This window comes from Dermacentor variabilis, chromosome 10 (genome assembly GCF_050947875.1).
Source record: "Dermacentor variabilis isolate Ectoservices chromosome 10, ASM5094787v1, whole genome shotgun sequence".
Classification (NCBI taxonomy): Eukaryota; Metazoa; Arthropoda; class Arachnida; order Ixodida; family Ixodidae; genus Dermacentor; species Dermacentor variabilis.
The window spans coordinates 34,911,034-34,934,255 of record NC_134577.1 but is presented as its reverse complement, the minus strand read 5'-3'; positions in this window follow the sequence as shown (position 1 = coordinate 34,934,255).

The window sequence follows — 23,222 nt, the reverse complement described above, 5'->3', positions numbered from 1 at the left end:
TTGGAGAAGTATGGGAGAGGCCTTTGCCCTGCAGTGGGCGTAACCAGGCTGATGATGATGATGATGAGGATGAGAGGCGTAGTGACGTCACGAGAGCTCCTAGTGATCACCTCATTGACTGGGTCATAGTGAGTCGGTGGTTACTTTTTATAAGCCACTTCGTTTCTATGCATGTCGGCAGGTTGGGATAGTGCATGCGTGAGAGCCGTGGTGAAGTCACGAGAGTCACCATACTGATCGCGTCACTTGAGTGAGTGACAGGGAGCAGGCTTTTAAGCTTTCAAAGCCATTTCCTTTGATATGTTGGTAGGCAGGTTAGGAGAGGTGCGACGTCGGCGAAGTCGCGTGAGTCACTAGTGACCTAATCATGTCACTCAAGAATAAGCTGCTACCACTCTCAGAACCATTTCGTTTCATATACATGTTGCAAGTATAGGAGTGCATGCAAGTTACAAGCTTAGTGAGCTGTAGTGAGTCGCTAAGTGTCGCTAATGAGTCGCGCCCTACTTACACATGTCAAGTGCCTGAGTAAGGGTGAGCAAGTTTTTGCCCTCGTGAACGATGTCGATCGATATGCATGACGATAGGGAAGGAAATCGCATGTCATGATCGCAATTCAAGTCGCGTAATATCCGTCACGATTCTGACTCACTTATGTGAGTCACTCAGAAATGCGACTCGAAAAGGAGTAAATGAGCGAGTGGTATAGCACGCGGAAGTGTTTCCGACAAAGCCATGACGACACTGGTTGTGTGGAAGCTTAGCTCCTGTAGTGCTGACACCAATAGAGTGCTCACATCATGAATAGGCGGCATTCATGACGGCGGTTACGACCTCTTCTGCAAGAATTATTTGTTTCTCAATCAATTTCCAACAGTATTAAATTGACTGGCACTGGGATTAAAATGTGTGGCACTTGGATTAACATGGCTGGCGCGAGAATTAAATGAGTTGGCGCGCGGATTAATTCGGATGGCGCTGGGATTAACTGTGGTGGCGCCTGGATTAAATTATTGGCACTTGGATTAAACATGCTGGCGCTCAGATTAAATTGGCTGGCACCTGGAATATTTTCAATGGCGTTTGCCTCGTCGCGCTAGAGCGCAACTACTCAAGCTGAGGGTTGGTTGCGTGAACGTGCACGAACGTTTATACAGACAAGGACGTGTGGCAAGTCCATTGTGTAATGGAATGTTTATGTAAGGAGTGTTTATACCCCAGTGGTTGTGCGTCTAAACGTGATCAGGCCCATGACGCCCTGCTTACCCTTCTAGAGTTAACTAACTTAGGTTCATGTTTGTAGCGTGAACATTCAACGTTCTGTAGTAGCGCGAGCTTCAGTGACCGGCCCTACTGTGTGCGATCTCTACTGTGTTGTACTTCAGTCTTTATATTTCTCCTGTTGCTCATCGTTTCCTGCTTCCTCCCTTCCTTCCTATCTTCTATATCTGTGTCGCTGTCCCCTCCCTTCAGAAGAGTAGGCAGGCGTTGTGTCCCTTCCGGTGGCAGTGGCCAGCCTGCTCCTCGCTTTCATGTTAACTGTGTGTATGTGTTCAAAACAAATAACAATAATAATAATAATAATAATAATAATAATAATAATAATAATAATAATAATAATAATAATAAAACTGAGCGGGAAAACCTGTAGATCAGACAGTTGCACACTGTCAGACTTCTACGTAGCCATCTCACGAGGACAAAGGCAACTTATGTTTGCCGGTGCAAGAATGGCGATTGCAAGTGTATGCACAGAGAGGCGTGACCCATGTTTTATGTAACTCTGGCGTCAACATTGGCGCAAACCGGGAGGAACATACCGAAGCGTTAATTCAAAGAAAATCAAGTGCACATTGACTATAATGTGCTCATTCATTAGAACGTCTGTGTGCTTCAGAGATACTTATGTCCAGGTTTTATGTAGGAATTTTTTTTATTACGCATAACAGACGTGCGCTTCCGGGCACTACTATGTCGTTCAGCTTACAAGGATTATATAAGCCCACCCAATTGTACTTGCATTCGGTGCACGTAACCTTCGCATACACATACACAAATACATTCACCCAGATAATAACCGACCCAACCACCAAGCATCATAGCAGGGTAGAAAAGAAAGCTTCTCAATAAACTATACACGTATCTTAACAATTGAGCAACCAGCGGCGTGTGCTCATCAAAGCTGTTATATTGTTTGTGTGGTTTACGTTATGGCTACGCTATCCTCCACTCTGTGCACCTAATACTATATTTCACAAGTTATTTTGCACCACTACCGAAGGTACGAGGTGTACAGAGGTAATATCTTTGCGCAGCAGAATATAGTTCTGGGCTTAACTGTCTTACCGATGGAGAGATTAGAGAGTTATTTGTTGCTTTACACATGCTATGTTACGGCGATGCGCAATACGTTAGTGCCCTTGGCGCAGGCACATCGTCTACCGCCAATTTCTTCTGCGGTTACCACCGGTAACATTAATAAACATCCTGACCGCGATTACGCCGCAACAGGGCAGCGCCCTCGCATCCCAGACCACCCGCTTCGATCCAAATTCGCGCTTGTTAACGGCTGTCCGCCCAGACAGCAACAAATAAATATTAAAATCCATCGTCGCTTAGTTTCATCTCACGCTGAGGACAAAGCATTAGATATGTTTTGTCGTTTTTGAGATGAGCTGCTCTTTTCGACGCTGTTGGACTACAGGGGCATCGCCGATGAGTAAAATTGGTTTGATTTCCAATTAGCAGGTGGCACCAGAGCATTAGCGCTGGTTATGCTTTCATGATGTGCAACGCTACGAAGGCCTAATTATTCTACGACTCTGTTCTAGTATGGCACGTGATGACAGTGGAGAGCAAGCACCATATACACGCCGAGCAGTATGGTACAGGGCATGGGAACATTTATCAGGGCGTTGTCTCTTACGAAAACTGGCCATGGAGGCTGCACTGAACTTCTCAGAAAGCGTATTCGTGAAGCGAATGCCCGCTGCGGTATTCATGAAAACGCAGCCTATATATTTAGAACACAAAAACATTTGTGGCGTCACTCTACTAACAGTGGAGGATGCGTCGAAAGGATCGCATGCAGACGCTGGGCAGACGACGCGGCGCGGATGAACACGTTTTCGACGGGCATTCAGCCTTACTATTGGCTAAGGTACCCTGCAGATTCTCCAGTGCTGCAAGGAACTACTGAGTATAGTTCCACATCCTGTTGCCAGATACTTCCTTTTTATAAGGTAAATAAGTGTGTTTGTGTGCGTGTTTGTGCGCATATTTGTGTGCGAGTAAAAGGGAAAACAATTATAACGCAATGGTTCGATGACAATTGCACAACGTTTAAACACGACAAAAAATTACGAGGAGTTCATGGCGCCATCGACAATACTAACGCTGCGACGATCTCACGAGGACGAGCCCGGCAGAATGGCGACATGGCCGTAAGGGTGATGACTTGACTACGATGAAGCTTGACTGTGCCGCCAACATGACGGCTACATAACCACTACGGGGATATGATAAAGACTGCACCATAACGAGGACGGTGAGATACGGAAACGACAACAATAACGTCTTGGATACAGCAACACGTAGATGATGACAACACCCAAATGCTGAGCCCGACAACAAAAAAATTACAAAAGGACAGTGTATGACGACTGTGTGACGGCGACTATGACATGGTGGCATGATTACTTAAGTGCCGTCGCAAAAAAAATGCTATGAGTGCCTATGTAAGCCAATAGCCCAAACGAATGAACGGACGAACGCTTGAACGAGGGAACAAACGGACGAATGCACAGTTTAACCAAGAACTAATTAACCAACGAAGAAACGAACGAAAGGACAAACGAAGGATTCCTTGCCGAGTCCGGCCACCGACCAGCCATGAAAGCAGACGGAAGAAACAAAGAAGGTGTTCGCCGAAAAAGTTGCGAGCATAAACCTTCTAGAAGGCGCGCTGCTGCCAAAAAACCATAATCAACGACGACGCCCGCGCTGTACTTGCCCAGAGTTCCAACTTTTTTTGCCACAGAAGTTAAGTTGTCATGCCGGCAATGAGATAGTCATCATCATGTCGTCATGTCAACGTTTCGTCCTTAGGATGTTGTTGTTGTTGTTGTTGTTGTGGTAGGTCGACAATTTGAACAGTTTGTAGCGACAATAGAAGTGAAAACAGAGTCCGAGAAACCGAGAAAGGTACAAATAGAACTAAATATACAGAAGATACATATTAAATTTTAAAAAATGAAGAAGACAGGCACGGGTAGTGACAAACTTAGAAGATACACCGGTCTCACTAATAATGCAGCGTGGGCAAGGCAAACGTGATTGTTTCACTTTAACCAGGTTCCTTGACCAACACCGAAGAAATCTCACGTTCCCGTATGATACGATCGATCTTGGAATACTCAGGTGCTTAAGCACGCAGCCACCACAGCAGAGATTACACGGCCCTCGCTGACAGTCTAAGGAAAGCTGCCGAAACACTCTTTCTCAAAATTACAATTCCCCGTAATGTCTCCTCAATACTTGTGCTTGCAAATCTGTCCAACTTCTCTGTGCACGCGTCTGTCATCAACATTTTCCCCTCGACAAGCATCACACATCGCCTTCGTCCTCGTCACATCGCTACACAGGCGTCTCACGCTGTGCACCCGCCGGATTTGATGTTTGCACCTCGGGATGACTCTGGACGGTATGGTGCAGAATTCTAAACGTTGCACAAGGAGGAGGCTGTGTATAGACATTGCACGGATGTAGCGTTCAGCAGGATAAACTAAAAGAATTGTGCGCATCCCCGTTAGTTGTATAGCATTTATGAAAAGCTTTACTTCAAACAGATTATGAGATCTGCGTTCGGCCAGAATTGTACTCCAATGACGCTGCCACGAGAGAAAATCAAAAACAGCGTCAAACCTCACCGAATGCAAACCTGTCTGCACTATTCCTTGAATGCTCGATCAGCAAGTTTTAATTGTATTTCGGAATAAGGAGCGAACGGGCTATTTTTCAACTACAACTACGTCAAATTCAAGTACTTGCTGCACCGAAGAAACATATGTAGTGCATTTGCCGAACCACAGGTAGGCCAACTTGCCGTTGTGCGAACGAGAAAGCGCTTGCAGCTAAAATGCAGCGGATGGCACTTCGCGTGGCTCCCTAACCAAAAGTTGAATGAGCGTAATTAATTCAAAACAGTGACAAGGATTGTGCTCACCTCATCTGTTACAGGAAGCGGAGCTTGGCCCGGCTGTGCGTACCCTCGTTCCTTGAACCAAGAGCCACGGGGACATCCTACATAAAAAAAGCATCCAGCATTGATTCGTCGAATTAGTGGTGTCTTCAAAAATATGGCGTGAGTTGCGTTCACTCGTTAAAGGCTAAAGCTATTAACGAAAACATGTGAGCACTCTGTCGCTAATAGACAAACTAATAGACAGACAAACATACCGCAAACTCGTTGAAGTTAAGGAATGCTAAGCGCAGTAACTAGAAGGTACAATTGTAACACGCTAGAGTGCAACTGTAATATTGCCATGTTCACGGTTTCCGTTGTGCCGTTAGCTTTCAGAATATTATTAAGTCAGTTGGCTCAACCACTTCCTAGCCGTTAATTGACAAGGACTCTCGGCCGAAATTCACCACAGTTATGTACTCTTACTTCTTTTCTCGATCGAAAATGTGCGGCTTCATTGAGTATAACGGCCAATGAATATATGTGCGGCCAATTGAGTATAACGGACAAGCACGGGTAGCAGCTTTGAGGAGAACGGGCTTGCGTTACCGCCAATCAGGGAGAATCCTGGAAAACCGTAACGTGTTTCGTTTTGCTGCAGCTTTAAATCAGGGTATTATAATACAAAACAACTGGGATATTTTGAGGGCCACCGTAGTAGCAAAAAAAATTATGGAGTTTTGCGTGCCAAAACCACTTTCTGATTATGAGGCACGCCGTAGTGGAGGACTCCGGAAATTTCGACCACCTGGGGTTCTTTAACGTCTAAGTACACGGGTGTTTTCGCATTTCGCCCCCACCGAAATGCGGCCGCCATGACCGGGATTCGATCCCGCGACCTCGTGCTCAGCAGCCCAACACCTTAGCCTCTGAACCTTTAACAGAGATTATACGATACGAAAGCGAAGTACATAGACAAGGCCTATTTCACTGGCATTCTGGGGTGATAAATGTAGACATTGAAAGCGCAAGCACAAAATAGCCAGAAAAAAGAAACGATCTTTGGCGCCGCATAACTGAAAGTTTATTGCACAGCAGTGCCACATACGTGCTGTGATCGAGGCAGATGCTTTCACGCTATTTCCCAATTAACTTTCACTTGTCAGTAAGCGCACGTCTACCATTTCCTTCCTTTCCTGTTCTCCATGCGCTACTGCACCGGATAAGTTCCAGCTCACCAAGTTTGCAATTTTTGGTAGTCATAAAATTATTCAAGTGGAATTTGGGACTGCGCGCTGGTTAATGCTTTACAGGTTATCTCTTAATGTAATAAAATGTTGAAGAAATTGTTTTTAGCGTCTTGTTCACACTTCGTTGATCAGAATTACAGAAGCCTTGGCGTACTCGGGTGTAGTTAGCGTGAAGCTGTGTTATAGTCGATTGGCACAGCGAAAGGCAATGGAAAGATTTCGACGCAGGACATCATGTTTTCGATGCGCTCACGTTTTCGGTGAGATCGTGTAGTTTGGTGACCCGTATTAGTGGTGTCTCCCATACGTGACCCGGTGATGATGCACGAACGGCCAGCGTCGTCTTTGCACAAGCGATGCGTCCAGGACACGACCACGTCCATCTCTCGCCATTCGTTCTCGGAACCGATGAAAAAGAAGAAAAGAAAGAAAAGACATTGCACACGTATGTGAGAAGCCCAGTGAAAAAGGCAAGGGCACGAAACCTTGACCAAGCCTATGTCAGCTGGTATACCTCTCACTCCCCCATATAAACGGGAAATGCGTCACAAGCGCCAGTTTGTCCCCCCGTGTTTGGTGGGCCAAAATCCGGGCGAAAAAACAAAAACCAAGCATGCCGTCATGGCAACTGTTTTGTTGGTGCGCGAGGGAGAAACGCCACCCCGTTTGTGGAGTGGTATGCACTCGTCGAGCAGAAGTAAACCGAAACCAACACCCCTTGCGTTTATTATATTGAGATTGGTTTCCTCTTCCTGACCTTGTTTGCAACGTACTTCTGCTGCTAATTTTATTGTACTCGCAACATATGTGCAACCCATCTGCGTAAAACATTGCATTTTCTGTTTCATATGGGCGAGCCGCCACGCCATGACGAGCGGCAGTTTTGTTTCGGCAGAAGTAGGCAAGAAAATCGGATATATTCACTGTTTTTATTACCAACCTACGGCACAGCAAGATACTCATACACAGCACAATAATGTACAGCTGAGTATTGCATTATTCGGTACAAATGGGCGCATTCTGTACTACGATGTACTAGTGTCAGAGATATGTTACGAATTGAATAATTGACTGGAGGTCATCCGTCATGAGAATTTCGATGGCCACATATTAAGGAGGCGAAAGCATTTGAACTTGTCTAGAACATCCATTTCTGACACAGCATGCTTTCTTTGCTTAAGATTATTCGTGGCTTCGCCGAAAGGAACCCCCCCCCCCCCTGTGCCATAATAATTAAACAACTGAACAAATTAAATTAAGGGGCTTTACGTGCCAAAACCACTTTCTGATTAGAGGCACGCCGTAGTGGAGGACTCCGGAAATTCCGACCACCTGGGGTTCTTTAACATGCACCTAAATTAAGTACACGGGTGTTTTCGCATTTCGCCCCCATCGAAATGCGGCCGCCGTGGCCGGGATTCAATCCCGCGAAATGAAACAACTGAAGTCAAGAGTGTCGGGCAGGGCTAGTATTTGCAAAACTTTATTGAAGGAAGGTCGGGAAGATTCTAGCATCACAAGGCTGAGCAGCGTTAGTACTTGCAGAACTTTATTGAAGTAAGGTCGGGAAGATTCTAGCATCTCAAGGTTGAGCAGCGTTAGTACTTGCAGAACTTCATTGAAGTAAGGTCGAGAAGACTCTAGCATCACAAGGTTGAGCAGCGTTAGTACTTGCAGAACTTTATTGAAGTAAGGTCGGGAAGATTCTAGCATCACAAGGTTGAGCAGCGTTAGTACTTGCGGAACTATATTGAAGAAAGGGCGGGAAGATTCTAGCATCGCAAGTTTAAGCAGCGTTAGTACTTGCAGAACTTTATTGAAGTAAGGTCGAGAAGACTCTAGCATCACAAGGTTGAGCAGCGTTAGTACTTGCAGAACTTTATTGAAGTAAGGTCGGGAAGATTCTAGCATCACAAGGTTGAGCAGCGTTCGTACTTGCAGAACATTATTGAAGTAAGGTCGGGAAGATTCTAGCATCGCAAGGTTGAGCAGCGTTAGGACTTGCAGAACTATGTTGAAGTAAGGTCGGAAAGATTCTAGCATCACAAGGTTGAGCAGCGTTAGTACTTGCAGAACTATATTGAAGAAAGGGCGGGAAGATTCTAGCATCGCAAGGTTGAGCAGCGTTAGTACTTGCAGAACTATGTTGAAGTAAGGTCGGGAAGATTCTAGCATCGCAAGGTTGAGCAGCGTTAGTACTTGCAGAACTATGTTGAAGTAAGGTCGGGAAGATTCTAGCATCACAAGGTTGAGCAGCGTTAGTACTTGCAGAACTATATTGTAGTAAGGGCGGTAAGATTCTAGCATCGCAAGGTTGAGCAGCGTTAGTACTTGCAGAAAAGTAAGGTCGGGAAGATTATAGCATCACAAGGGTGAGCAGCGTTAGTACTTGCAGAACTATATTGAAGTAAGGTCGGGAAGATTCTAGCATCGCAAGGTTGAGCAGCGTTAGTACTAGCAGAACTATATTGAAGTAAGGTCGGGAAGATTTTAGCATCGCAAGGTTGAGCAGAGTTAGTACTTGCAGGATTTTATTGAGGTATGTTCGGGAAGTTGCTAGCATGTCGAGGTCTGTGTCTCGTAGCTATGTAATAAGCTTTAAAGAGGATGGTAGAAGTGTAAGAGCAATGAATGTCTGCAGAAATGGATACGCTTCACGATGTTTATTCAAACATTTAAGTAAACCGAAATATATTGTAAAGATATGCTCATCAGTAGAATGCACTAAGAACAATCGGAATTACAAAAAGAATAAAATATCAGAATATGTTTCCCAATTTTCAAGCTTCTGAAGCTTTCATATAGCAGCGAACTTTCACGATTTTTTTAGATCCAGATTGATGTCATTTATGTGCAGCAAAAGCGACGCATAGCAGAACTGCTGCAGCAGGTTTTGTGCTACACTTAATAGAGCAACATATTTCATAAAGTAGATTGATGTTTAGCTTAAATTCAGTACAGTGGTCACACCGCACTGGTGCGCGACCAGGCGAACGTGCTCCGGAAAACATTTCTCCATGTCCTTCTCTTCCTCTTGCGGTAATGGAGTGCCACCTGGCTCCTCAAGAGTTCTCAGAACTCTGCGCTCACATGATACATCAACTTCTCTAGTGCTTCCCCCGTGGTAAGCCTCTCGAAGCTCTGAGCTAACTTGCAATATCTTTGTGTATAATTATCCAGTCGGTTGATGACGCCTGCGATGATCTCTGGCAAATATATTTTCCGCTTTTTGCCTTGCTGCGACGATGCAGAACCTGTAAAGACAGGCACCTCATATGAAATTCTTGTTGGGCTAGTTGGCGGATTTTCGTCAAAGTTGCACACTGTAGAAGAACACTGCACACAGGACAAGCGAATCGTCCTGTGCATTCTTGAGTGCCATATTGTATTGTACAGCAAATTCATTGGGCGTTAGAAATGCGTACCATACGACATCACTTCAAGTTTACCGAAACATGACATGAAAAACGGGTTGATTATCAAATTTAGAGTGCACGTTACCAGACACAGAGCCGTTTATTTTTGTAAAATACTGCCTTCAATCGATGCTAGACACTTCTGATTATATTTGGTTACAGGATTTCAAGTAGGAATATGCCTCCAAAATTCAATAAGCAAAGACCTAGGTTTTAGTGGTGCTGTATAGTCTTCTAACATGTTAAGCATTGCTGTTTTCTCAAGAGCTGGCTGAGAATTCTAGGCATCAGTTTTTTCAGAGCTGGTTTTCTTGATCGATGAAAGCTTTTGATTCATGTTCTTAAGGTTGGGAAATTCAGCGTTTTATTTGCTTTGGACAAATTTTTCTGCAAGATACTCACAAGAGAAAACTAGCTTCAAACTATCGGTAGTTTAAAGCTGCTCGGCAAGTGAGCATCGTAAGTTTTGCTCTAAAGCGGCACACCAAACTTCCGCGAGAATACGGCAGCGCGTGGAAAGAACTTGCTTCGCCGTATCGTGTGCTGTAGCGCCAAACATGGCGCGAATATTTACGAAGATGAATTCGCTTATTGTCCGTGAAAAACGTTCGGCTTTTTAGCTTAGCCTATAATCGGGAACATCGCACATAGCAGAGGAGCAAACGATAAGGAGAAACTGACAGGTACGCGGTTTCTTGGCGCAGGCGGAGGAAATTTTGCTGTGTTACGTCACATGGCACCAGCCGCCGTAGCAAATGAAGTGCACAAGTTAGCACAGATTCGCAACCTCTAACAACTTGTTTTCCTTACCTTCATTTACCAGGGGCCGCACTTCCACTTCAACAGCCGGCACAGCTGACCCCTACTTTCGTTTCGGCAGGATTGGCGTAGTCCCTCTCTGTGATGGTAGTCCGAGCAGAGGCAGTAGCCGTTGTACATCTGCATGCATGTCAACCCCGCCAGGACAACCATTTAGCGCATTTTCGCCAAATGTCACATCTGCAAATGTGCAAAATAACGCGCAGTCATGATTAAAGAACACCTAAAAGGGGGAGCGACGAAGAAATTCTGTCCTAGGCAGTTTGAAAAGTGGAATGCAACTCGGTCGTCGCGCAAGTAATTCGAACTTATTGTAGTTAACAACGCAAACGGTGAACTGAGACATAATTGCTCTCTCTTTTTTTTTTTGCTTCTGTCGTGTTCATGCACATTCAGAGATGGTAGTGTGAAGACAAAAAAAAATTGATCACCGGAATGCTCTCCAGCGTAACCACTTTGTGCGGCAAGCATTCAAATACTTTCGGCAAATATGAATAGCAAGTATTTTACTCGTGGGAAAAATTAAGAGGAACTGCTAACATATATCAAAGTGAACTTTCTGCCTGCGCGTCAGCTAGCATCAATCGGCCGCTGCGCAAGTGTCAACAAGTAGCCTCAGTTTCTTACAGAAACAAAGAAAAATGCACTGCGCCAAACCAAAAAAGACATTAACTTGAAAACAACCGCGGAAGCTCTTTCGTTTCGTTCCATAGCTGTTCTGATAAGGAGAGCGCTTTATTCTTCATAACGACTGCAGAAAATGTGTGCTTACCTCTCGTCCGCAGGGACATGGAAAAATTTCGCCCTGCTGTTCCTCCCCGAGTTGCCACGCCACGCAGCCGCACATCACGCCTTGTAAGTTTTCCTCAGTTTTTACGAATCTTCCGGAACGTTCGCGGGCAGAGAAAGATAATTTTTAACTGCAGAGCATACGAATAAAAAAATACATGCACGCGTATAGAACGCGGCAGCAGCAGAGGAACAGAGTGCCAGCCGAAGGGATAAAAGCGAGATCAGTGGTCGTTGGCACAACAAATAAAACGACTAAATGAAGATGCAAGGCGCCGAAAAAGAAAATAGCCAAGAACACAGTTTAATTGTACACATGACAACGTCACCTTACGTTGTTGCTGGGTAGGTTGAAAATATAGAGCCACATATGCAAACGTTATTGAATTTTCCTTTAGCTACAAATGTCATGGCGACGCTGTATTGCCAATACCGAAACTCGCTCCCCTGCCCTGACCGTTGTACACCATCGCGTAGCGAGCTTGGCACGGAGCCAGCAACGCTTTCGGCCGTAGACTCGCACAGATTCGGTGTGATCGCCCGAGACTTCATCACCACAGATGTCAATCCCAAACTACTCCCTTGTCCTCGCCTCGATGATAGTTGTTCACCTACGTAGTCCCGTGTACAGCAACGCCAGCTCAAACGCAAAGGCACGTGCTGTGGTCTTTTCTGGCAAAACAATAATAGGCTGGCGGACAGTAAATCGGGGACCGTAAAATAATAACGTGCTAACGCAAGTGAATCACTCGAACATAGCGCCAACTCCCAACAGATGAGCGCGTCTGTAAAAGCCGAGGATAAATGCTATGTCTCATCAAAGCGACAAATCGAAACAAATCATTGAACGCGAAATTATAGGTTGTGCAGAATGGCCTAAGCCAACCACTCCATGATACCGCAATTCCTGGCACGAGACAAGAATCACCGTTATGATAATGTGTAACAAAACCAACCACCATACATTTTTTTAACGCGAGTATCTCTCGCAATAGTTAACTTTTATGCATCTGCAAGATATGAGCTTCATTGAGTTTTCGGCGATAAGCGTGTGCCTGGAAGTTGAACGCCACCAGCGCATACCCCTACTTTTGGCTTATGCTCGTTCGACCTTTGTATTACGCACCGTGCAATTTTCCCTAGGTAATGTCTGCCTACTGATTGTCGAATGAAATAGATCTCATCTTTTACCCATTCCACCTAAGGTCCGCAGTGCACGTGATAAGCTTTGCTACAAGGAATAATCCTTGGTTATAACTTTCCATCTTCTTGGTGCAGACGTTCTCACTTGGATAAAATATTTTTTCTCTCTATTTTAGGTATTGGTGTTAAAATTGAGCTATGACTGCTATGGTATGACTTAGCAAATGGAATGAAAGAATGAAATGGAAGATTAGTAGACATTAAACTATATGGTAATGTTGAATTGCCTTGCAACAGAACAGTATTCGCGTTTGATAATCAGCTTCTATAATAACATACATCAAGGCAAATTATTGAAAGGTGATCCTGATCAAGGGAATTAAACACGGAGGAAAATAAAATTGGTTAGATTACGTACGTCAGGCATTCTGAAATCATAATAGGGAACTCATATCATATAAGGCCCAGAAAGTTCGCGATTAGCAAGAAGTCTTGAGAAGAGAAATGTTAGAGTTAACGTTTAGAGACAGGAAAACAGCGATATGGATGATAAAGAATTCAGAGGTAGCCGATATTTTAGTTGACATTGACAGAGAAAGATGAAGCTGAGGGGGAGAGGGGCATGTAATGTGTGGGGCAGATTACCGGTGCTTTAAAAGAAGTCCACTTACTCAGTAGGTGCCAAGGGAAGGGAGGCGCACTGGAGGACGGCAGGAAAGTAGGTTGTGCTATATAATATTAGCAGATTGGCAGGCACAAGATGGAATCAGCGGGTGCCAGGCAAGGGTTATCAGAAAATACTGGGAGAAGACTTAAATAGGCTGATGGTGATGATGCTGACTGCTGTACGTTTTCCCTTGTGGTTCGCTTCGTTTTCATTGCTTCAATTTTTTACAGTCACCTTCTCTGACAGACGCAATGAGGTGCAATGCGTAACCAGATGAACCGACGCGGTCAGTTTAGGCAATAACCGGCAAAATTAAGCGACAAATACTCGAAAAGAAACGAGACACTTATTTTCCCTGAAGGACCCCAGGGGGGCATTACATTGCAGATCTGCCGATTGGTTTTTTTTAGTACATGAGTGTAGCATTCGTTGCGCTATCGCAAGAAGTGATGGCACCCCGGAATGGTTGACATAGAGCACTATATTTTTCCTATTTCTTATTTATTTTATAAGGAGATCGCGCTATGCTTAAGTGTTTGACTTTTACAAGTTTATTTATGCACAATGAACATATTTTTGTAATATTTCCAACGAACCCAAGTCGTAAATATTTTCATCAGCATGTTTTATATTCGCGGGAAGTAAGGACAAGGAGTAAAGAATTGAGCAGGATAACGTGGCTTCTGGAGTAGCAAGGCAGAGAACAAAGACTAAATGGTAGCTCTGCCTATCAGCTTATGATATCGTTCGAAACGGTGCAGGGTTATATAATTGACTTATAAAGAACCAACACGGCGTCTGAAACGTAACGAAGCAAAAAATGTCATTCAATGGTCTAGAGTACAATTTTCTCTCCCATAGCGTACGCTGCTGCAAATCCTGCAGTGTCCCCAAGTTGGTTGGCCCAAATTATCTGTTCGAAATCTGATACATGCCACACGAAAACAAAATTATACATATCCTAAGCATATGTTGCAATTTATGCGAGGTGAAGCTTAAGTGAAGAGTGCAATCAAAGCCTAACGACGATGTGCACAAATGTGCTTACTTTCATCCTGTTGAGTGTGTAAACCCATAAAATGTTTGTTTATTCCCTAGAAACATCAAAACTTTAATCTAATGGAATTTTTTTTTATCTTTGTAGGCTGCACCGTCCGTAACATGTATGGCGAGATTCAAACACAAATGAGGCGGACACACAGTCCCGGACATATGCGCAGCGATGAAACGAGGACGAAGGCAACTTATGCTTGTCGATGCACGAATGGCGATGACACGTGTACGTACACAGACGCGTGACACATGTTTATATGCATTTAGTAGTTATGTACTTGTGGTGTCACAGTGGCATACACTGCGTGGAACATACCGACAACATAATTCAAAGGAAGTCAAGTCTAGTAAATTATCAATTTATTATAATGTACTCATTATTTAGCATGCCTATGCTTCAGGGATACTCCTGTGCAGATATTAAATGTTAATATTTTATGAGGCAATATGCGTATGCTTTTTAGGCAGAAAAGTGGTGGGCACTAGCATTACTTTGCCGGCAAAAGAGATGTGCGCCTGTCCGTTCGTAGGCTTGTGAGAGTGCGTGCGAAAGAGACAGTGAGATGACAATGGTACGATGACGACTACTCAAGGCTGATTCACGACAAAAATGACGAGTACGTCATGCTGCCAGATATAACACTAACACTACGACGATGTCGCGAAGACGACGGCTGCAAAACCACGACGTGACCGCAACAGTGATGAATGCGACCAACCTTGACTCTGGCATCAACAAGACGGCGATGACAGAACTACAGGGGTGTGAAAAAGACAGCACAATAACGAGTACAATCAGATACGGAAAAGAGAACAATGACGTCATGGATACAGTGACACATAGATGATGACACCAACAAGCTGAGCACGACAACCACAAGATTACAAAACGAAGGTAATATGACGACCATATGATGACGTCGGTGGCGTGATTACGTAAGTGCGGTCTTGGGAAAAATATTTGCAGTTACCACTGACGATGATTACCATATGAACCAACGAGCGAACTAAATTTCGAACAGAGGAACGCACGAACCATTGACTGAACGAACGATTGAACGTGTCAATTAATGAACTACTGAACGAGCGAACTAACCAAAGAATCAATTAACCAAGAACTAACTAACTTGGCGAATCCGGCAGCCGACAATTGCTCGCCGATCAACCACGAAAACGGGTGAAACAGGCAAAAAAATATCTATTCGCTGAGAATCACCGTCAATGGCGACGCAGGGGCACTGCGTGTTGTAACCTTTTGCTGCCACGACACATAAGCTGTCACGCCACCGATCACACATTCATCATCACTTCGTCACGTCAACGTCGTTCTCTCGTAATCTTGTGGTCCTCAGAATGTTTCTTTGGTTGATTATTGTTAGTATAATTATAGGGTAGCATGTAACAAAATACCTGGAGTCCACGATGAACTCCCACACATCGACGGGACAATAGAAATAAGAACCGAGTTCCCTATAGTTTCAAACAGAAGTGAACACATAAGCGAACGTACGTGCGGAAGACAAACAGCGCTTGCAAAGATAACACACACACGCACACAAGAACACGCTACCGGTGAAAAGAATGTTATACGATGCAACGGTTTTACTAATAATGTGGCATTGGCGAGGGTAACGTCATTTTTTTTCTCAAATAATAAGGGGCGTTCACCAACTCTGAAGAAATGTTTTCCCATAAGGATAAGATCGCTCTTCTAAGACACTGACGGACTTGAGCACGTATCCGTCACATCAGAGGGTACATGGCCCTCAATGAGCGCCTACGCATAGCCACCGAACCGCGCTTTGTTACGATTAGAAATTCCACGGATATGTCCCGAATACATGTCATTAGATGAGCGACCTACTTCTCTGTGCACACGCCTGTCATCAGCATTCCTCCCTAGACAAGAACCACTCATCGCCTTCGGCATCGTCACATCGCTACACAGACGTCTAAGCCTGTGAATTCGTCTGATTTGGTGTTTGCATTTAGGAATTATTCTGAACAATCTAGTCCAAAATAATTTTGAAAAATGTACAATGAGAAGTTTGTGCATAGCCATTGCATTGATATATAATTGCGTAAGATGAAATCGAACAACTGTGCGCATCGCCATTAGCTATCTAGCATTTATTAAAGAAAGCCTCACTTCAAATATATTATAACATTTGCGTCAGACGAGCATTAATCTCCGCTGATGCGGCTATGACAGAAACCACCAAAGTTTAGCTGAAACGTCACAAAATGCAAACGCTGCACTATGTCTTGAATACCATGCCAGCAAGTCTTTAATTGCGTTTCGGAATAAGGAACTGAAATGTTATTTCCTTCAACTGCACGACATCAAATTCAGGTATTTGCTGCATTGAACAGGCAGCTGTAGTACATTTTTCTAATCACAAATACGCCAACTTGATAAGCACGACAGAGGAAGCGCTTTCAGCAAAAAGCAGCGGATGGCACTTCGCGGGGCTGCCACACCAAAAATTTAATTCACCATAATTAATTCAAAACATTCTCAAGGATTGTGCTTACCTCGTCTGCTAGGAAGCAGAACTTGGCCCATCTGTCCGTCCCCGGGTTCTTTGAACCAAGAGCCACGGCGATGTCCTACATAAAAGAGCAGCGAGCATTCATCCATGGAATTGGTGGTACTTAAAAAGAAAAGCGGCGTGAGCTGCGATCGCACGTTAAAGGCTAAAGCTATTCAGGAAAGCATGTGAGCACTCTTTCGCGGAACCACGTGCACGGTCAATGGCAAAATGGCAGCCAGCGCGAATAGTACCGGCGATATCGATTCCGGGTACATCTCCGGTTATTGTAGTGATGGCCATCTTTAAATACAAAGTAATGGCAGAAAGCAAACCGCGCAAGAGCGAACACAGACGCTGAAGTTGCGTATGTTAAACAACTCGTCGAACTTATCTCGATGGAGAAATCGTGATAAAAAGACACATTTGGCCATCTGTGATTCCTCAATGCGAGCGTGATCTTTTGATCAGCAGCCTAGGCGACAAGAAACAGCTGGCCACCACGTCTACAGGGTGCACAACAAGACATCACACAGCTAGAATGGCTGGGCGCCAAATTAGCAGGGTGGGCAACCAGGTACTGCGCCGCTAGATCAGCTGGCCAGCAGATGCATAGTACGAACATCAAGACAACAGACCTCTAGACACCAGGGCACCAGATCCGTAAGGCGGTCATCATGACACCACGCTGCTAGAACAACTGGCCACCAGGTCAGCAAGGCAAGCATAGTTATAGTAAGTCGGTAGATCAGCTGGTCACCAGATCCACAGGGCGGGCATCAATACTCCAGGTTGCTAGAACTGGCCACCAGGGGACCAGGGTACGCATAGAGGTTCCACATCGGTAAATCTGCAAGGAGGACATCAGGAACACCAGGCCGCTGGAACAGCTGGTCACCGGATCAGCAGGGTAGGAATAGAAATACCACGTCGATGAATCACTTGGAAGTGGGAAATGTAACCATTGAAGCCACGCCCCCGAAACAGCACGACAAGGCGATCGTTTAGTCCTAACTGAACATTTTGGGACTGTAGCGCCCACATGCATGATGTGAACGACGCGGATACTTTCACGCTATTTTCCGATTAACTTTCACTTGTCAGGCAGCGAATTTTCTATTTTCTTCGTACCATGTTCTTCATACGTTACTTCAGTGGATAAGTTCAAGCTCACTCAGTCTAATTTTTGGTAGTGATATCATCAGTCATAAAATATTCGCGCCATCGCTAGTTATAAACATTTACTTCGTTAATTTTATACTAAACCATTCGGAAATAAACATTTATAGCGTGTTCTTAAAGCTTCATTGCTAAGAAATTCAAGAAGCATTGGCATACTCGATTTTAGTGCGTGTGAGATTGTTTTATAGGCAATTGGCAGAGCGGAAAGTAATCTAAAGATTACGACGGAATGCGTCGCGTCATCGAAGCGCTCACCTTGCTGGCCTGACTCGTACAGTACACCACCCTGTTGCAGTGACGCTTCGCCCCGTGATGACGCACGAAATGCCAGCACCGTCTTTGCCCGACAGATGCGTTGCAGGACACAACCGTGTCGATCTCGTGCGGTTCGTTTTCGGCACCGATGAAAAAAAAAAGAAGGTACATCGCATGAGCATGACTACGTGAGAAGCATTGTGAAAGAGCTGAAGACATGGAGCCTTGACCTTCTATACACCATTAGAAAGAGAGCTTGGCAAAGATCCAGAAACGCTTTCGGCCGTATACTCGCAGAGATTTGGTGCGATCGCCTCCGAAACTTATCGCCCCATTTGTTGCTCCCGATCCACTGGCTGTCCGCGCTTCAACGATAGTTATTCGCGTACGTGGTCCCTGATGCCTCTACGCCAGCTTAAATGCAGATGTAAGGGCCATGGTCTTTTCTGGCAAGACATTCATATGCTGATGGACGGTAAAAGAAACACAGGCAAACGCGAGTGAAGCACATGAACACAGCGCTAACACCGAACAAATGAATAATTCTGGAAAAGGCCAGGATAAGTACTATGTCTCATAAGAGGAGAAAAATCAAAACGGAGGAACAAAGAGTGAAACAATAGGTTCTATGTAAGGGCCATCATACCGCAATTACTGACGTGACAGCATAACCGAACTCATGCGATACTAACACATTACAAACCCAATCACCGCATGTCTTTTACGACAGGGAGTTCGTGGTGTAAAGATGTTAGAAAACATACGATGTAATCACATGGCACAAGACAATGGGTATTGTAAATCGCCGGTAGAACAACATAAATGTGCTGATGGTGATGAGAATGAATAGTGCCATAATTTCTTTCCTTGGGGTGGCTTCCTGTATTTATTGCTTCTATTTTTTAAGGTCACCTTTGGCGCCTGACGGCATGAAGTGCAATGGGTAACCAGACGAACCGATGGGGTCAGTCTGGGCAAGAACTAACAAAAGCAACAAATACTCGTGAAGAAAGGAGATTTGCCGGTTGGTCTTGTCGTGCGGTAGCGTGGAGGAGGTTGCTCTCGCTTACAACTGGTTATGGTATCCCAGAGTGATGGCGTAGGCTAAAATTGTACATTTTCAATTATTTGTGTTAAACTTAAGCTGTGTTCGCGCGCATCGCTTGTATTTGCCCATTCTCGCACTGTCAGAATATTTGTATTATCTAACCAACTAGCAAAGTCGCAACGTTCTTATTCAACAAATTGAGAATCGTGATGTACTGGTAACACTTAGGCCAATAGAAGGCCCAGTGTTGCATGACAATCAGGATAACTGTAATTCATCGTCTAAACCGCTGAAATGTATACAACAATGTTTCTGTTTTGCAATATGGCAAGAGGTGAACAGCGTAGCTAGACTCCTGCTTTATTCCTCTGACATTTCTACGCGTTTGACTGTCCCATTTTTGCAACTGCGATCGCTTAGCTACGCTCATCGTAAGAATAAGAAAAAAATAATTAGGATAACGTCGTTTCTCTAGTAGCAAGGTGAACAGCAGAAATTAAACACGTGTTTTGACTTGCAATTGATGGGTTTTCTCTGAACGGTGCAGAATAAATGTCATTGGCTTATAGATAAACGAAACACGGCAGACGAAACGTGGAAAGTACAAAAACGTCATTCCATGGCTTGGTGTCGAATTCTGTTTCCTGCATTTTCACGCTGTTGTACAACCCTAAATGAACCCGTTGGCCCAAATACGAACTCCTAAATGTCTGCTGCATGACAGGCGAAAGAAACTGCAGATCTGTTGCACTTTTCGGAATCTATGTAAAGCGAAACTTGAACGTAAATAAATGCTAAACATCAAACGGTGACAGCGTTGCGGATTGGACGCCCCATTCCGATTCCATTCCAGGGAATAAGAACTTGCCGCAATTCAATTCCTTTCAATTCGTCGAATGAAAGAACTTAGCCCATTCCCACTCCCTGAATGGCCGTGCAGTTCGATTCTACTCCTGTAATTCTTCAACGTAGGAAAGGCATCTTAGCACGACTAGTTTTATCGAGTTAACGACGAACGAACGATAAAGCTGATGTGATACGACGCGTTAAAAACTGCAAAAAATAAGCAAAACACGTTACCAAGGTCGAGGGATAGTAGCTTGGCGACATATCTCATGCAGTACAACCACCCTAGTAATTCGCATAATGGCAGTTCTCGCGATATACCTACAGTATTTGCATGGCCAGCATGTTTTAAGGCTTCTGACGTTTTAATACTGTTTAACTTTAAATGTATTGACGCTAAAATGACGACATAGCGTACTTTTTCTTAGGTGTCCTCGTGATTTTTAAATGTTGCAATAAATGTCGCGAACAGTGCAAGGTGCAGAAAGAAGCTTTATTTTGGCGTTATTCATCGAAATTTTGCAACAAAATGTCACTAGCTAAATGAGTGTTTCGCCGTTAAGGTTTAAAAACCCCAAGTGTATATGACAACTGCTTCAACGTTTAGTTATTAAAACAGAAACGTGAGATAAAACAATTGTCTTCTACCTATGTGTTGCGCTTGACAAACACGAGCTGCCCAAAAAAGGTGCTTGACAGCCAATTTCGCTTCGCTGTCATTATCGGGGATACCGTAGAAAACACACATTCCACGACAGCTGACATCGCATTCACAGTGAAAACTGCCTTTGCGAGACGGGAAAGCAACGGAAAGCGGCTAGCGTTCGTTTTCCAATAGGTCAACGGCTTAATTGTGGGCATGTTCCCTCTGTGAGGTAAATAAAAATTTCGTCTGCAATGGATCCAGGCTTATGGTCTTGGTGGGAATTTGCATTTTGCCTGATGTTTTTTAAACATCAAACTTAGTCCTCCTTCAGAGTTGTGCATTCATTGGCGACGGTGCTGGCGCTGTCCTGCCCTTCCGGAAGAGAACTCTTCCCCAGCACAGCAGAACGCATCTTTTCGGCTGTTGCAGCTGAACACCAAGAAGACAAACCGTGGGTCTAGGAGGTCATCCACCAGAAAAACAGTCACTCCACGTGCTTGCTAACCGCTTCTCCAGGCTACGCTGTAGGCTTTTAGCTGCCTCCATGCAAAGAAGTGTGCCGTTGCTTAAGATTTCCGCAAAGGAAGCTTCGATATTTTGGAACACGGGGAAGCAAAAGCTCGGCTGTATTGTGCCTTTTCTGCAGCAACCCCGTGGCCTCCTCTACAGGACAGAGAAGCTCAATCAAGTCTGTCGCCAGCCTCTGTTCATATTTAGACAGCTAAGCCGTCTTCCAGGCGTACAAAGTTCTGTGAGGTCTAGATGACTCGGAAAAGTGGTAACGAGCTTTCTCATCATTCGCAGTTGCGAGTTCCACCTCGTCGCGTTGCGAGATTCCAAATGCAGATTGGCCACATTCGAGACTTCCGTGTCGGTGGTGCTCTTGCGTGTAGATGCAACGACGGCGCCGCATTTTTGTACGACTTCATCGGAATTTGGGTCCTAAAATGAAGCAGGGACGACAATAAGTGAATATTGCCACTGCAAGTACAGGTAGTGCAAACGGCAAACGTGCAACGCAATAGAGTTTCAGAAAGAAAATGATGACATATGTAACCGTACGGTATTGCACTCGACGACACACTGGCACTCTTCGAGACTGCATTAGAGAACATAAAGTGGGGAAAGACGAGGCCGTTTTCTCCAGCCCTGCGATAAATTCAGTGCACATTAATGCATAGGCTGTACCTTTCTGTTCTTTAGGAATAAATGTTGTGCGCGTAGTGCCATGGCTACGGCGCTACGGCTGGTATTATTTTAATGAAATGGGCCGGCTTCGTAGTTCACATAAACTAGCAGCAGACTGCTGCCTCGCTGATTGGTCTTATACACCAGGCAACTGTGTTTACGGGCAAAGCAATGTGTAACAGGAGGAGTGACGTAAGCAGGATTTCATTTTCCCCGCATGAAATGGTGGTGGGGGCGGCGGGGGGTGTAATCCAAAAGAAAGGAGAGGGCGATCACGAAAGGACAAAAATAGCAAGGAGCACAAAAGACAGTAAAACAAAAACCGCTTGAACAAGGAACCAACCAAATCCAAATCGTAAACTTCGGGACACCGTGGGCGTTCTTTACACAATGTGCCAGTGTTGTTTTTGTTTGGCTTTATAGGTATTTCAGAACGGTTAATTGATGTGGTGAGAGCAGACTTTTAAGCCGCGTTAGCTTGGTGCCTGGCCTGCGGCAGAAAAATGATCCACAGACTATTTGAGGGGAAGCACAGTTTGTGACCTCGGCAATGGCAGCAAATGCTCCACGAATCCCCAAGATGAAAGGCGAAGGACGCTCGAAAATTCGGCTAAACTTGAGCCGGGGGTAGTTGCCTAATGAAGCTTTAAACCACAGAAACTCTAATAAGCACAGTTCTCTGCCCTTACTTTTCAAACTGCAGTGATTTTACTCATACATTCTTACTCCATGCATCCATGGCAACTTAATTAACAAAGCTTGTCGCAAGCAATTGTTCATGAAAATAGCAACAAGTGAGCGACGTATCAATGCACATAAGATGAAAGCAACATGTTATTTAATAGCACATACCTGCCGAATGGCGTCGTTTACAAGCAAGCTGCAGGCTGTGGGCGGCGGCGCTTAAATGGAACTCGCTTGAAAGTTCCTTGGTTAAGCGTTCGGGCCAGTCTTCGAAATTATCATCATCGTCCTATTTAGTCTTCCACGCGGTAAATGCAAATGCCTTTATCATTGATGAAGCGTTATCTGTCACCACGCGAAGGACCTCGAAAATAAAATAGAAACAGTTAACGGAGGTGAAATTGTGTGGAAATATACATTTCACCTTTTCCGCAATGTTATACTGCAGCAACGCTGCGTCGTACTTCGAGCGAACTCGAGTAGCCGTGTGGCTCCTCATCAAGCCAGTGTAACTGAGGTGGTA